We start from the raw sequence: 16,807 nt of genomic DNA, 5'->3' as shown, positions 1-16,807 counted from the left end.
ATACTTCAACTCTTGAATGCTTACTTGATGTTGTGCTTGAATCTATGCAAAATTTGCCCGACGAAACTAAACCCAAAACAAAACAAAATACCCTTCAACTTACCTCTACCTGCAAAACACATGTAAGTGCATAATAATGAATAAATACAAATTAAAATTACAATGCGTACTTGAAGTGTGTTTGTTACTTTTGTTGTTGACTTGTTGCAGTGGTAGACAAAGACTCTCACTCTTGATATAGGCCTGGACTCTATGCAAGACTATATCCAAAACTAACCTAAAGATATATACAATAAAAACTGATGACAGACCCTAGACGTGTGATGAACCAAGTTCTAAGTACAACAACAGAGACCATTCTATCAACTATGACAAGACAAGAACCATTAACTTACAACAACATATAGATTTAGCAGACTTGGTGTAGCATGAAATGTGTAGTATCAAGAATATGACATCCGAAATGTGGTATCAAAACTCACTGTGACATATAAAGACATAGAGATATAACTGAGACCCTGTATATACTTACGCAGTCCTGCAAAAACATATATCAGAGATGATACTCATATTTCAAATGTAAACACTAATCATACTTACCTTTCTGTTGGAGACTTACACTTGATTGTTGATGTGTTGTCCTTACTGCAGTGATCCTTGAATGCATGCTTTTTCTTGCCTTCTAGGAGCTCGATATTGAATCTGTTGTATCTATGTAATTTTGGATCTCCGAGGTCTGAAATTTTGACCTGTGATAGCCCACTAAGTCCTCTTTCTAACCCCACAATTCTGATCAAGATTAGATTCTTCAAGAAAGAGTTATGCCCAATCTCCCATGATGACTTGATTATAGATTGGTTCAATAGAGCGAACTTGTACGAAGTGACATGTATCACTGTTGCGGCCTTCAGTCCTAAAAATGCTACTCACCAAACTACAGTCCGTCCTCTTTCTGACTATTTACGAAATTTGAATTCAATGCTCAGAGAGACTTATGACAATTTTCCCAACATCACCTGTTTGACATGAAATTTGGGAGTCTGCAAAAACCCTAACTTCCTGTGATCATATCTCTGAAAATATTGTGAACCAAGATCTGAAATTCGGTCACGAGGTTCATCGAGATTTTGGCTCAAATAGGTTTTAATTTCAGCTTCTGAAGCTTTGCAAAAAAAAAAAAAAACAAACAAACAAACAATTATAGTGAAAATGCCACGATGACCTGTTTGAAGCCACAAAATCCTAACTAGAGGAGGATACTGGGATCACTATTTATATGAATGTCTTGACTTGAGAAGATCCTCAACAAGTGAATGTTGGAGGGATTTTAGGAGCAACAAAAAAAATATTAATTATTGACTATTCAATGACCACAACCAATTATGAGTTCCATGCCACAACCCCATAGGGTTTTAGCCCACTCACTGGGGTTACTAACTTCAAACATGAATATCTCTCAAACCGTGAAGAATCACATGGCGTGTCATATATCAACAGAAACATCTTGATGAGTAGAATCCATCTAGAAGATCCTTGACTCGGAATAGAGTAAGTTGTCAAGTCAAAATTCCCATGCAAGATCGAGGTAGCTCCTGGTGCTACTTGGGTTGACATCAATGACAACCACTGATCAACAATGATAACTTCTAGATCATTATGATACAAAGTAGTTTGCTACATGAAATTTCCAAATCCTTCTAACCTTGCCCTTTTAGATGATTGCTTCCAATAAAATGCAACTAACCATGTAGACTCTAATTCCTCCATTGTTATGTGATGCCATATTTTGAAAAAAATCAAGACTTCTTCTAAAAATGTAATTGCATATGTTATTCTAATTGTCATCTTCTAATAAGAGACAAAAAAAACGGTTATTGGTGGAGTTCTTCAATAATAAAGATCCTTATGATCTTGAGTATTTGGTTTCTTTCAAGGTTCTTCATTTTCTTCAACAATGTATAGTTTTATTTCCTTTTTTTTTTACTTTTTTATTTTTTTCTATTATTTCTATTTTCATGAATTGTAATGATTTCACAATATTTTCAATTTAAAATGACTTATTATTATATTAAAAACATATTTTAATAAATTTAATTATAAACAATTATATATATTTATTAAAACACACACACACACGTATGTATGTTAATATAAACAATATTAATTAATCATATTTCTTCAACAATAAAATATTTTATTAGTTGTTTTATTTTTGGAATGAAATCTTTGTCTTTATTATTTTTTTGTTTAATTAATCTAAGTGGCAGGTACTAGCTACTATGTAGCCTTTTTTTTTTCTTTTTTTCTGTTTTTTTTTTCTTTTTTTCCAATGTTTTCATATTCTCAATATATTTGAATGGATGTATATGTCAAAACAAAAAATATGTAGAAGTAATAAACATTTTTTTGTTGATGTATTATTATTATTATTATATATGAAAAATATATATATATATATATATATATATTTCTCAATAATGAAATATAGTTTTTAAAAAACAATTTCAAAATTCAAAATTTTAAAATTTTAAAATTATTTAAAAATAAAATATTTACACAAATTTCCAAAAACACATGTTTTAATGTAGAGAGTATCAAAAACCCCAAAATCACATATAAATTCATTTGTTTTGTAAAGTTGTTCATTCATCATAGCTAAAGTGTTTCTTATCAAATCACTTTAATACATTATATAAAAAAAGACAACATATTTAATAAATTGTTATTAATTTGATAAACTTTAATATATATATATATATTAAAGGATAATAATTTTTTAAATAATATTAACACCATGGCTGAAAATTTTGGATTTTAAGGCTTTTCATAGAGATGATATTTTATCTTTAATGTCACCCTTGGAATTTTAAGGTTTTTCAGAGACATGATATTTTATTTTAAATACCATGCCTAAAAATCGTTGGAATTTTAAAAAATGGCTTCTACTTCCATTTTTTTTAAATGTTGAAAATTTACCCAAAAAAAAAAGTTATTCGAGCATCAACACTTTTCGTTTTTAGGTTGTTTTTTCATGTTTTTTTTGGGTTTTTTTGTTAGAATTCTCATTTTGAAGTAATAGTTCTCGTTTGATCGATAACTTTCTTAATTGTGAATAGATTACATTTGCATAGTTTTCAGGGGAATCATGCATAGATTACATTGCATGGTTTGGAATCTTTTAATGCTTTGAATTGAATTGGAATAGTGGAATTGAAAGATCTAGTTAGAAAGCTCTTGTTTGTTGCATATTTGATGGTTGCATCATTGTTTGCACCTCTTCCCTACACTAAATAGCTTTCATTGAAATTGAAAAGAATTATTTTTTTCATATTAGTTGCATCATAGGTGTGTTTAGGTGACATTGAATTTTGAACCTTGAAATCGAAATCTAATTCATGATAAACTCTAAAATTCACCTTAATTAACCTAAGGAGAATTTGTAGCATTAACACAAACATTTATAGGTATAGGTTAGAGATGTTTTCCAGCATCCTTAAACGTAGGAGCTGACGTTGTTTGCCAGCGTTGCATCCCAGGGGTTAAATCTCGTTCCACGTATGTTAGTGTATAGGATCGTTCTCCACGTACCTTTGGGTATATTAGATGGTGCTCCATGCACGTAAAGTATATGGGAATGCTCTCATCAAATGGTTACGCATTAGACAACACTACTATAGACTTCACTCCCACGTATCGTCGAGTATATTTTGGGAGACCCCTATAGGTTGCTATCCATCCATAGGTAACCGAGTCGGCCACCTTGTATACCGTAATACATCGAACACATCATTCGGGGAGATTTATCGCACGTACATTAAGTCCTTGGTTCGCCAAGTTATATATTGAAGTTCATGGTTGCTTGGTAAACCTTTATGCCTAGTTACCCCTTTGTTTTGTTTGTGCCTTTAATTTCTAAAATCAACAACATCCTCCCCGTGGAACAACTCCTTAATGAATCTCAAGTTGAAACTAATGGCAAGAGTTTTGGAGTCTGCCAATCAAGGGAACCCCTCTGACGGGAATCCTGGTCCTTTTCCTTCTTTTGGAAATATTGGTGCTCTTTATATGGCAACGTTGTCCTTTCCCAAATTTACCATTGGTTTGCTAGTTTGGTTATTTTCGACCCCTACGGTTTTGAAGGTCCAAGCTACTTCTCAACTGAGTTCTCCTCCACTTGAACAACATCAACCTCATGTTGATCCTAAAGTTGACCCTTTGCCATATTCACTTATTGTTTCTTCATCCCTTTCTTCCTCTTTTCCTGGTGAAAGTATTGATTCTAGTAACCAAGAAGCTAAGAAGAATAAGAAAAGGACAAAGAAGAAGAAGCAAAATAAAGGGGGGGGGCAACCAAGCAACCATTTCTACAGACGCAACTAGTATGGATAAATATTCCAATCAACCTTGTAAAGTTAAATTCCCTTGCATGTTATATAAGGGTGACCACCTTCTTAGAGATTGTCTTGGTATTCCCAAGGTATTAGAAGTGTGGTCCACAGGCTCACAGCGGTCTTTGTCTTTAGCTTCTAGAGATCATGCTAGTGGCAAACCATCAACTAACAATAGTAAGGTCCATGGGAAAAAGGGTAAATTCAAATTTCCCTATAAGTTATGTGAAGGGAATCATTCTATTCACCTTTGTCCTTATATGGATGAAGCCTCAAAAGTGTTGGAAAACCTTACAACTTCTCAGCCATGACTTCCAGCTAGTTACCGGAATATTTCTCCCAATCCTCCACTAGTTGATGAAGTGATTGATCAGAGTACGAATCCAATCAACCCATTCTCTCTGAACGTGAATCCCATGAGTCTGTTCCCAACCAACATTGGTTGAGAAAATGGTTAGCTCAATTCCACCTTTAGTTGATCGTACCTTTCCCATAGAGAGTGAACTTTGTACCTCTCAAGTTCTTCTTGTTTCTTCTGATTCTACCAGACAACAGGGCATTTCTCCCATTCCCACAAAACCCCTCCAAGAAAACAGGCCATTTGATTTGATTGGATTCGATTGACATAACCTCGTCTCCCTTTTCACATGCCTTTTAAGATCATGGTAAAGGCTTATGGTAAGAACATCCATCACATTGTTATAGATGAGGGAGTTTATGTTAATATTTTATCCTCCATTACTTGGCAAGCTTTGGGTTCCCCATAGCTTGTTTATGTTGCTCTGAATCTGTTAGCTTTTAACAGAAGTACCAGTCAACCTGTAGAGATCCTTCCTTGGTTTCCTATTACCTTGGAGGAAAAATTGTATGTATTGATGTCATGGTTGCCATGGGCCCTTTGGACTTCAATTTTCTCTTGGGGTGAGACTATGTTTATGCTATGAACGTTGTTGTGTCCACACTCTTTCGAGTGATGTGCTTCCCACACGATGGAAGGATTGTGACTATCGATAAGCTTTCATTTGTTGGTCCTGTTTTGACTACGAATAATCCTACTTCCCTAAGCATTCTGAATGCCCAAGTCGTATCTTCCCCGCCACAGGGTAATTATGTGGCAACCTATCCCATTCATGTACCTACTGCTGAATATGATCCTTTCATTGTCTGCTCAACTTCTTTTGACCTAGATCTGGTAGGTGATATGGTGAATCATTTATTGGGGGCATTGGGGCATGATCTTTCCATTGGATCCCTTGATATATATGCCTTCTAAAGCGTTTTTCTCCCATCTTATGAGAACCTCTTGGAAGCCATGGCCTTCTACAGGTCATGATCAAGGTTCGGAGAAGTGTTCCTTTTCTTGTGTCAAGCTACTTGAAAAATGAAACAAGGTGTCGAAGCAGAGTTCCTTTTCTTGTGTCAAGCTCATTAAAAAATGAAACAAGGTCCCCAGAGCAAATTTATTTTTCTTGTGTCAAACTCCTTAAAAATGAAATGAGATCCCAGAGAAAAGTTCATTTTCTTGTGTCAAGCTCGTTAAAAAATGAAACAAGCTCTTATGAGGATAGTTCTTTTACTATGTCAACCTCGTTAAAAAATGAAATAGGTTCCTATGAGCATAGTTATTTTCCTATGTCAAGCTCGTTAAAAAATTAAACAAATCCCCTTTCAATTAGAGTCTTTGATTAGATCTCGTAAATGCTTAGTCGAGTCTTTCACTTGATCTCGTAAATGAACCTTCATTCCATCCACCTGATAGTACCCAATAGTCTACTTAGGTGCATGAAATGAAGCCTGGGGGGCATGTACCTTCAATTGAGTCATTATGTTGGGGGCATGCAAACTTATTTCAAGCATATTTTTCCTCTGTTTCAAGCTTGTGTATTTAAAATAAAACCATTCTCAAACATAGTTTTTCTCATGTTTCAAGCTTGTGAAAACAATGAAACCAATTTAATGCATAGTTTCCCATGTTTCAAACTTCTATAAAAATGAAACCATTCCCATTTTATCCCCCATGATTGCCATTTTTATTAACCTGTTTTTACCAGATGAGCCTTGGTTTTTCCATTCCATAGTCACCCTCTGCTTGGTTGATCATACGCTTTCACTTGGTTTTACCCTTTCCTGAGAAACAACTACGATGAGTGGTCTTATTAGCCAGCCTCATGACCTTTGTGTGTTTTGAGCAATTCCATTATGACAAGAACTAGTTGCTACCCTTTATGCCACTCGTTCCTCCAGAAGGAGTCCTCTTTCAGCTCTTTTCAGACTCCCAAAATATGAAAAGATCATCAAGCGCTTGTCTTTTCGAACTCGTAAAATTAAATGAAAAGACGTTTACTCACTATAAGTTTAACCCTTTTCCGGACTGAGATAGAATATCTATGAAAAAGGAATACCTTAGTTGAACATCACTAAGAGGTTCTCGTGAGTATTCTTTTCTACCTTTTTAGACTTGAGAGACTATCTACGAAAAGGGACATCTAGAGTTTTCTTTTTCGTCTCTTTTTCAAACTCTCTAAACATGAAAAAGATGTCAAGTTTTACCTTCGTTGGACTCGTTAAAACATCAAACAACGATGGACTTGTCGAACATGACAAGGCCAAACCTCTCCTTCTCATGGTTCGTTAAATATACTCTGAGGGATTCATCCGAAGGGTGAACTTATAGATCAAGCATATGTTATCCTCCTCAAGCTTGTTAAAAAATAAAGACAGAGTATTCCATTCGCTAATGGCAGCGAGTCACTCTTGAACACGACACTCTTCCACTTCATCTTTAGGGTTGTTAGGTTGGGTCATCTACTTGTATTTTGGTAATCATACCATTTTTAGAGCCTCCATTTTGGTTTTGGGTTAATGCTGCCAACTCCATTCAATGTCGTTGGTGTGTTCAAGAGAATTCATTCAGTTAATATCCATTACAATACTCTTAAGCCTTCATTCCATGTATGTCTTTCCTGATCCAGTTCCATACCAGCATCATTATGATCATTCTGTCTCAATCATGATACCTGTTTCGTGTTGTTGATGGGGGATACATCAAGGCCCTCCTACGACGGGTCGACATCGGCACATTATCTAGGAAGTTGACTTAGAAATACCCCTTTGGCACCATGGTGCTTACATACATCAATGGAAATTTTCCTCGCTCTCAGCGACAGGTTTACATCAATGGCCTTCAACAGAAAGATTCTATGTGGTGTTTGACATCAACTCATTTATTCACATCATACGGATTGTATTGTAGTACCTTGAGAGCCATGAACATCATTAGTGGTTTCTCTCGCATCTATTAACAGCTTACATCATTGATCGGTAATCAGATGGTGTCTACCATGTTCGACTTTAGCTCATTAATTCACATGGTTAGACTCATATGTTGGTTGGCCTTGTGAAGGGGATAGAAGACCCTGGATCTAGTTTCATCCATTTGGCCTGTGATTTTAGGAGTTATACAAAGACCACAGTGAATGATGGCCATGCTCATATAGACAGTCATCCAATCATGGGTCCACCAACTGTCATCTGTGGACACGTCTTTTGATCATTGTACATGTTATGTTAGATTATGTGATGAGTATGGGTATGCCTCCCTCAGCAATAAAGATGTCATGATGAAAATGTTTTGTAACAGATGAAGTTCGTCAGTTGTTCTTGATCCTAACTTGTCACAAGCTAAAGCACTTCAGTCATCAGTTGTCATTTCTAACTTTGTGCTTTAGGGTGAAATCTGTTATAGGTCATTTTGTCACATCAGATCAATACGCCTCCTAATGGGATCAATCAACATCTTGTTCCCCCATGTCATCATCTATCACAAAGCCCTAAGCATGCCTCTTTCATTCCCCAGAGTTTCTGCCTGAAACTACATCATCTTAGCCAATTTTAGGACCAAACTCCCTAGCCTCTTGTTGGATAGAGTTCACCTACATATTTATCCACTGTGGCCTGCGTTGATCACCTACAGGTTTCTCCCCTTTACACCTACATTGGTTCTAGAAATTTGGGAAAAAGAAAGAAATTCCAGAAGTCTCATCTTCCATAATTTGTTACAACCATTTACCTCAGATAAAACATTCAGATCTTATCCTACCCTATTTTGGGGTTTCCATCCCTTATCCTTTGATCCCATCCTCCCATCAAAGGTGGATCTAAAACCTTAGGTTGGTAATTGGATAAGAACTCCCAACTTACCCCACTCCTCTATATATTTATAACCTTCCATATACAAAGGGTTGGTTTTTGAAGAGTGATTCTACCCTTATTTTGTTGTTGTGAGAGATTTCATTTCATGCATTTAGGATGATTGGAGGTGGACATTGTGACAAGGAAATGACAAGTCAGCCTAGAGGAGCTCTTCTACAAGATCAACATCTATTTATGGTTGTAACTCCTTCCATTTATATTAATGCAAAGAATTCTTTGTTTTCCTATATGTGATGTTGTTATTTCATGTATTTCAATACCATGTTGATCTATTGAATAGAGTATTTAGATGATACTGCATAGATCTCGTAGTTTCTTGGCTTGTGTTATCTGACTGTGCAGGTTCTAATTTTGGCAATCATTCTGTCATCTACTTACTTTAAGGAAAGCATTGGGTTCCTTGTCTTTATTTTGTTCTAGGTTAGCCACCAAACCTAGGGGAGATACCTTTGTCTGCATCGTAAATCCCGCATAACTAGAGGGTTTGATCTCACACAAGTTTCTGAAGCAGTTTTGGCTCTCTCCTAGGTTTTCGAAGTGGTTGGTTGTGGCGAAAAAAGTATCAAAGTGGCTAAACCAATGAATGGCGAGGGGTGGACCACTAGGCATGAGAAATGGCATGTCTAGCAAGAAGAAACCCTAAAATCAAGGAAAATCCCCGAAGGAAACCTATCAGTTGGGAAGAGAGCGAAGAAATGAAAGTGTAACAGGAAAAAAACTAATTAAGTAAATATGGTCTTTTTAGAGGATGTACATATTGGAGAGGTAGTGGAAACCTCAGAGAAATTGGTGGTAGTACGTGTTAAATGTTGTCACTCACTGCATTATGAGTTTTCAGTTGACCAAAGTGCCAAAGAGAAGTGAATTTTGAAGCCATCTTACAAGACAGAGGAGCACTCATAGCCAAATCGGACCCTCTCCATTGCATAGTGTTCGGAACAATATTTCCAACGGTAGGTGGAAGTCCAAAAATGGACGCCTGGATCAGAAATTAGAGCAGATTGAAGTTGCCCTTTGAAAGCCAGAAAACAAAGAGAAAAGACTGAGGGTTAGACTTGTCGCAAATGCAATTGGAGTCTCGGCAAAGCAACGTCGGGGGAGGACACATTGAAATTTGTGATCATCCTATTGCCGATATCGCAAGTTGACTATCCGCAGGTCCAAAGCAAAGAAAATATCACATATCGGCGATTGGAGGGCCCCGGGCATAGTCTATCGGCTTATCGGCGATGGGCAGGTCCTGCATATGGGGCATCTCGTAGTCCCGCAATCTGGCACATCAAACCCCGCAATATCAGAAAATTGGCTGGCCTAATGGACCATTCCTAAGGAATTTTGAGGGGGGAATACTCAGATAATACAAAATCATCGAAAATTGGGCTTTAGTGTTAAAGCATTAGGAGGTGCCACTTTATTTTTACAAAGGAAATCAGTTGCAAAACCAGAGGCAGGTGGGCCCTTTCTCTCTCCTCCAAGGGGCCATGTGGTAGAGCACCATTGGTCCAGATGAATCCGCATGGTCGCTGACGTCAAAATGACGTGGTAGTACAGAGGACACGTGGCACACAGATTCAACATTTTGAGGGGTCTTCTGGGGGCATTTTCGGGTGACACATGTCACCACTCAGGGAGTGCCATGTGGCACTGATGATGTCATCAATCTTGCAGATCAACGATAGGCAATCGCACAAAAAAAAGGTTCCTCCTCCGCCGAAGTCCCTCCCAGCTTGCGATTGCAATATGTAGGAACTCCCCAGACGCTATATTTTATACAATGGAGTTAAAAAGTTGTCAGGTTCGTCCCTTTCAAAAGGTCTCATGCTCATTCAACACCCCCCATATCTGGACGGCCCAGATTGACTCCGCCCATATCAATGGTTCCCAGGCCTTCCCCCCTCGCCATGTTTCCCTTTATCAACGGGGGGGTCCAAAAAACGGTTTCCCCGCCAGGGCCCTTCGCTACGTGTCCCTCTCATATCATTTTGCACCCCCCCCCCCCCCACTTACCACTTACCACTCATACCCCCCTCCAAAAACCACTTGTCCTCAACACTATCTCCCGCAGTGCAATTGTGATATCCTGGGTGGGCTCGATCCCGTAGATCGGCGATCGCAAGTATCAAGGGGAAATGCCAAAGGTAAAGTGTTATAAATCATCGGTATGCAGGATTCCTAGTAACAAAGTAAAAAGGCCCCCGGACAAGAGTCTAAAGGCCCTAGCGCCTAAGGACTAAGCACTTGGTCATAGCCTTGGTCACATGAAGCAAAAGGGGCTAGGGTGGATCTAAAGGGCCCTGTCCTGTAAAGGTTTTTCAAAAACAAAAACAAAAACATATATATATATATATATATATATATATATATATATATATATATATAATAAATGAATCCTGATATGAGAACCCTGCGACCATGTATTGCATAACTTTGAAGGCGCGGTGGGTCGGCAACTGTGGCATTTAATAAAATAAATGAATCTCGATATGAGAACCCTGCGACCATGTATTGCATAACTTTGAAGGCACGGTGGGTCGGCAGCTGTGGCATTTAATAAGGAAGAGGGAGCATTCAAACCTGGCATGGGCTGATCCAGAAAGGCTCTCTATGACACAGAACTAGGGTCGACACTGACAGAAGTAAACAAGGACTTGGTAGCTCGGGAAGACTTGATGATCCAGCATGGTGCCCCCATACAGAGGGAAGACAAAGTACTGCCTAGGGGTCCTCTGCTTCAGTACTGCGGCATGAAAATGATAGTGACCACCCCCATCTTTGAAGGATGAATGGTTCAAGCAGTAAATTCATAAATGGTGGGAGTCAGCTAAGAAACACATGAGGCCATACCGTGAGAAACCACAACCTGAAGCAGAAGCGATCATAGGGATGGGCATGAAGATATTTTGTTAACATTATTCATCTGATTGATTGACTGATTTTTTATCCTGTAAGGTGATTCCCTTTAATGAGGCAATTAATGTTTTGTAATGATTTTATGCCATAGAGCCATCCCTAGCCGAGACAGCTAGTCAACCTGACAGTTGAGACTCGGCCAAATATATTTTGATGTAATGAATGTTCAACGCTCCCCCTCTCCAGATAAATAGGGGGAAGCAACATGTCACAATGGTTTATAAATCCTAAAGAAAACGCTATATGTTATTTTCAGACTGTATGACTTTACAATACAGATATTTCAGAATATCAAGGAAATGGTGGTGATTCCCCCTTCAAGTATTACAGTATGTTATCCCTCTGTTAAAACCCATTATGTTCATGTTTCTTCTCTGAATTCATGCAATCATAGTTGCTAGAAATATTTCATACTTCCTCACAGATTCATTTGTATTGACTTATTAATGCATGTGCATGTATGGATTATTGAAATTATATCTTTAAATTTGCGCTACATGAATCATAGCATTCAATTCCTCTTTCATCCATTATTTCTACCCATAACTCAAATAAGTGTAGAAATCCTTAATGCTTCAAGCTCTATGTGTTAAAGGTAGAATTCTTGATGCTTTAATCTCTATGGGATGAGTTACTCCTCATTATCCTCTCTCGTTACTCTGCAAAAGCTTATTAAAATGTAAGTCCTTGAACTACTCGGCCGCCATTGTTTATGCATATATTTATGCGATTTGTACATGTGAAGAAGTACCAGAAATGCATGGCTTACTCTTTTAGATTAATGAACCAATCCATTCCATTCAAACATATACATATTTAAAATATAGGTGATGTCTCCAATTTCTTGAGAATCATACGAGACACACAGAACCTAGGTGTGCCCAGGCACTAGTCTTGTAAGCAATCTGAGGTTGTCTCTGGGAGCGACAACATTAGAGATTGCTCTTTTTCGATGGAGTTCCTATGTGAATAGATTGAGTGAGAATGGGGGAAAGAGCTGCAAGAAATCCCAAAGTTCAATACCCTAACTTGTGGTGAGAGGCCAGTAGGAAAATCAACAAACCACGAAGCATCGATTATACACCAGTGTTGTTGAAGAAATTGAATCCACTTTTTGATGTTAGAAGGGAGAAAATGGTAAATGCTTCAATCTCAGTTCGTCTACCTAGTTTACCTCCCCAATACTGGTTTATGGATGTGTTTAAATGTATTAGAAACAAGGTGGTTACTTTTGTGGATATAGATAGGTCCTTTGAATCAAGTAAAAGGATAGAAATTGCAAGGATTCTTGTTAACCTAGACACTCAAGAGGGTTTGTATTTGAGATAAAGCTTACACATTGGGGAGTGATGCATAAACAGATTTTGGACTATGAGGCCATTTTATTCTGATGACGTTGATGTCATAAACATTGACATGTTTTGGATGAATTCCCCCTTCCTTACAGAGGGAAAAGAGTTTCTCAAAGCATTTGGGGTGGTGAAATCGTGAGGGAATGAATGATTGGTAATAAAGGATAGTGGTCAGAATCTTCACCCCATGAGTCTCAGAAGGAAACAGACCAACCAGTGGAAATGGAGGAGGATGAAATCCTGGAGGGGCGTCCGATAACATCATTCGAGAAGCCAATGTATTATGCAAACGGACCCTCTACATCTAGAGCACATGTTCTAGGAAATCACTCTCCTCCCTTACTTGTATATAATATTGTTAGTTCTTTATATTCTCTAGTTGTGGGCTCAAGCATTGGGTCTTCATCCACCCTTTTGTCCCCTTTGATGCATCCTAGTGATCATGATTCATTCTCCTATTCCATCCCACCAGTTACCTTGTCTCTAGCACCAATTATCCCATCCTCTTCTTGATCTAAGGCATCTTCATCCTCGTCCCTTTCTAGATATTCCTTAAATCCCTTATGAAGCCCGAATGTGCTTTGGGTATCAATGGTTTGGGTCGTTCCTTGCCCTCAAAGTTTGGTTGACATAGTAGGGGTAAAAAAATATAAAATATTTCGAGCTAAGCTTAAGGCTAGCCTGGACATCGTGGTTGGGAGACAAAAAATTTTGGGGTGCTTAGAGCTATGTGGGCCCCTGATATCCCTCGCATATGATTTTTCTATCCTTAAATTGTCAGGGTTTGGCTAGTTCCTCAAAAAGACTAGCCCTGAAGAGGCCAGTCCTCTCTGAACATATCAATATCATTTTTTTTGCAAGAGACTCTGGGCAATGGAGATGTAATTTTTAGAGCTCTAGAATTCCTCTTCCCGGGATTGAACTTTATGGATTCTGATGCCAAAGGAAGATTGGGCAGTTTGGAAATGGGTTTTAACCAAAAACCTATTAAGCTTATTGGTTCATGGGGTTTGGATCTAGTCTTTGGCGCTAACATTTTCTCATCCGATTTAAAAAAGGAATTGAATGCCATTAACATATGGTTCGCACTAGGATAGGAAGACTTTCTGGGATGCTCTATTTGATCGATCTTTCATGAAGGAGGATAACATTGTGGTAGCAGGGGATTTCAACTTTTTTATTGGGGCCTCGTAAATATGGAGTCCTCGTACCCAACCGGGTCTCATTTCTGAATACTTTACCCACAAATTTGAGGAGAATCATCTCTATGATGTGGACCTAATAAAGAATAAACCTTCTTGGTGTAACAAAAGGACTGGTGAGGCTAGGATTACAAGAAGGATTGATCGTTTTCTTATGGAAGAGTCTATGTTGGATAGGACCCCCTTGTTTTGCCAATGGATTGGAGTAGGAGGTGAATCTTATCACCACCCCACTTTTATAAAGTTGAAGGGGAACCATAGTAAGCTAGGAAGACCTTTCAAATCTAGTTCTTCCTAGTTAAAATATGCATCATTATGTAACTTGGTTTTTGAAATTTGGACACCATTCAATCTGGAAGGGGAGGAGTTGGCAGCAGCCATATTTGCAGAGAACCTCAATAAGGTGAAGCAGGCTACGATCACATGGTCCAATCAGAAAAAGAAGAGGGAGTAGGAGGAACTAAAGTCCATTGAGGAGGAATTGGAGACTGGAAGTACTTGAAAGGGAGGGATATTTATCTGATGAAACTAAGCAGAGGACCATCCATCTTGAATCATCTAAAAGAAGAATCCTAGAGTAAAAGGAGGAAATGTGGCATTTGAAAAGTCGTGCAATTTGGCTAAAGAGTGGTGATGAAAACAGTAAGTTTTTTCAACTGTATGCAAAGGGCCAAAGAGTTCAAAATACCATCTGGGATTTGGAAAACCCTGAGGGGGGATGAGCTACATCTTTTGCAAAACTGGCAATTCTGGGTAAAAATAATTTTAGCAATCCATACAAGGATACTCTTGAAGTGACTATTATTGAGATCCTAATGGATGGTTGGTAGATTTCTTTATTGACTTTTATGATATTATTGGACAGGACCTCTTGAGAGTGGTGGATGAATCTAGGCTCCATGGTAGAATTCATGAACCTTTTAATTCTAATTTTATTGCGCTTATCCCCAAAACTAACTCCCCCCTTTCCATTGAAATTTTTTATCGCATTTCACTTTATAAAAACATATATAAGGTTATTGCAAACAATTTGAAACCAATCTTATCAAATAATGTATCGAAGGAACGGTTTGCCTTTTTGAAAGGCTAGCAAATTCATGAGGTCATTGGGGTTGCACATAAGGGATTCATAGCCTCAAGACAAAGAAGCTCAAAGGGATGGTCATAAATATAGATTTATCGAAGGCATATGACACGGTCAATGGATATATATATTCGCCTTCTTATGACTAACCTCGGCTTTGATATCCATTTTATAAGTTGGGTCGTGAATTGTGTTACTTATGTTTCATTCATTTTTCTCAGTAATGGAGCGACAACCTCCTGTTTCCATGCTTAGAGAGGTTTACAATAGGGTCTTCCATGATTCGCTGAAATTAAAAGCACATGGAGCCAAAATATTGGTGAATTTCTTGCCATAATTTTAGATCTTGGTTCGCTATATTTTTTGAGATATTGTCCAAAGAAGTTAGGGTTTTTTCATGCTCCAGAATTCAGTCTCAAATGAGTGACCTAGGGAAAATCGTCATAACTTCCGTTTCAGGCATTGGAATTGAATTTTGTAAAATGTTTCTGAAATGACACATACTATAGTTTCTTATGTAGCATTTTTAGGTACGAATGTTGAAACAGTGACACATGTCAACCCGTTCAACTTCACTCTACTGAACTAGTCTGTAATCAGGTCATTGTGGGAGATTTGGCATAACTATGTATTAAAGAATCCAATATTGGTATAACTTGTGGCATTGGAAAGAAGATTCATAGGGATACCACATGACCAAATTTCAGACCTTGGAAATCGAAATTACAGAGATAAAACAATTGCAATATCGAGCTCCAAAAAAGAAAGAAAAAGGTGTGTATTTTTAAAATTTTGTCATAACTCTTGTTTGAAAAATCAGTTTTAGGATATTCAAAGGGAATATTGAAGCATAGATATAAGTATTTGGTTCTAAAATAAATCCAAAACAAAATAAATCTACACCCATTAAGCCCTCAGAAAGCTCTACTATGACGCATGAAGAGAAAGAATTGTAACATGATATATCAAAATTACTGGACCAAGTGCAACAAAATTCTCTCTCACAAAGAGAAACCAAAGATGACATGGATGACATGGAAGATTTGAAGGATGGCATGGAATCTAAGATGGATGGTTTGAAATCAAACATGGAAGGTTTGAAGGAAGCTTTGACAAAGTTGTTGCAAGAAAGGCTTCCCGATGGCGACAAGGTAATCCATGAAAATCATGATGAGGACAAAAGGAATATGAATTATGATTTTAGAGACTCCAATGTGGGGTTTAATAATGACCACATTCCAAATATAGATATGAGGAAATTTGATGGCAAGGATCCGGTAACATGGATACTACATATGGAACAATATTTTGATCTACAGGATGTGCAACCCTCACAAAAGGTACATATTGCATCTTTATATTCGGAAACCAATCACTTTGTATGGTATAGATGGATTTGTTCTTGTAAACCACTTGTCACTTGGTCAATTTTTAAGGAGTAAATGATAGCACATTATGAAGATACAAAGAGAAACATCTTTTTTACCCAATTGATAAATCTCAAACAAAAGGGTTCAATTGCGGAGCACATTGAAGACTTCCAAAAATTGAATATTAGGGTAACCGATATTCCAGAGGAGCATAGGATTGATGTCTTCATAGAGACTTTAAAATATTACATCCAACATGAGGTTCACCTTTGGGAACCTAATTCATTGG

This window comes from Pinus tabuliformis, chromosome 6 (assembly GCF_031772625.1).
Source record: "Pinus tabuliformis cultivar Carrire ecotype Pingquan chromosome 6, CPIR1, whole genome shotgun sequence".
NCBI classification, from domain to species: Eukaryota; Viridiplantae; Streptophyta; class Pinopsida; order Pinales; family Pinaceae; genus Pinus; species Pinus tabuliformis.
Note: the sequence above shows the minus strand (reverse complement) of the source record.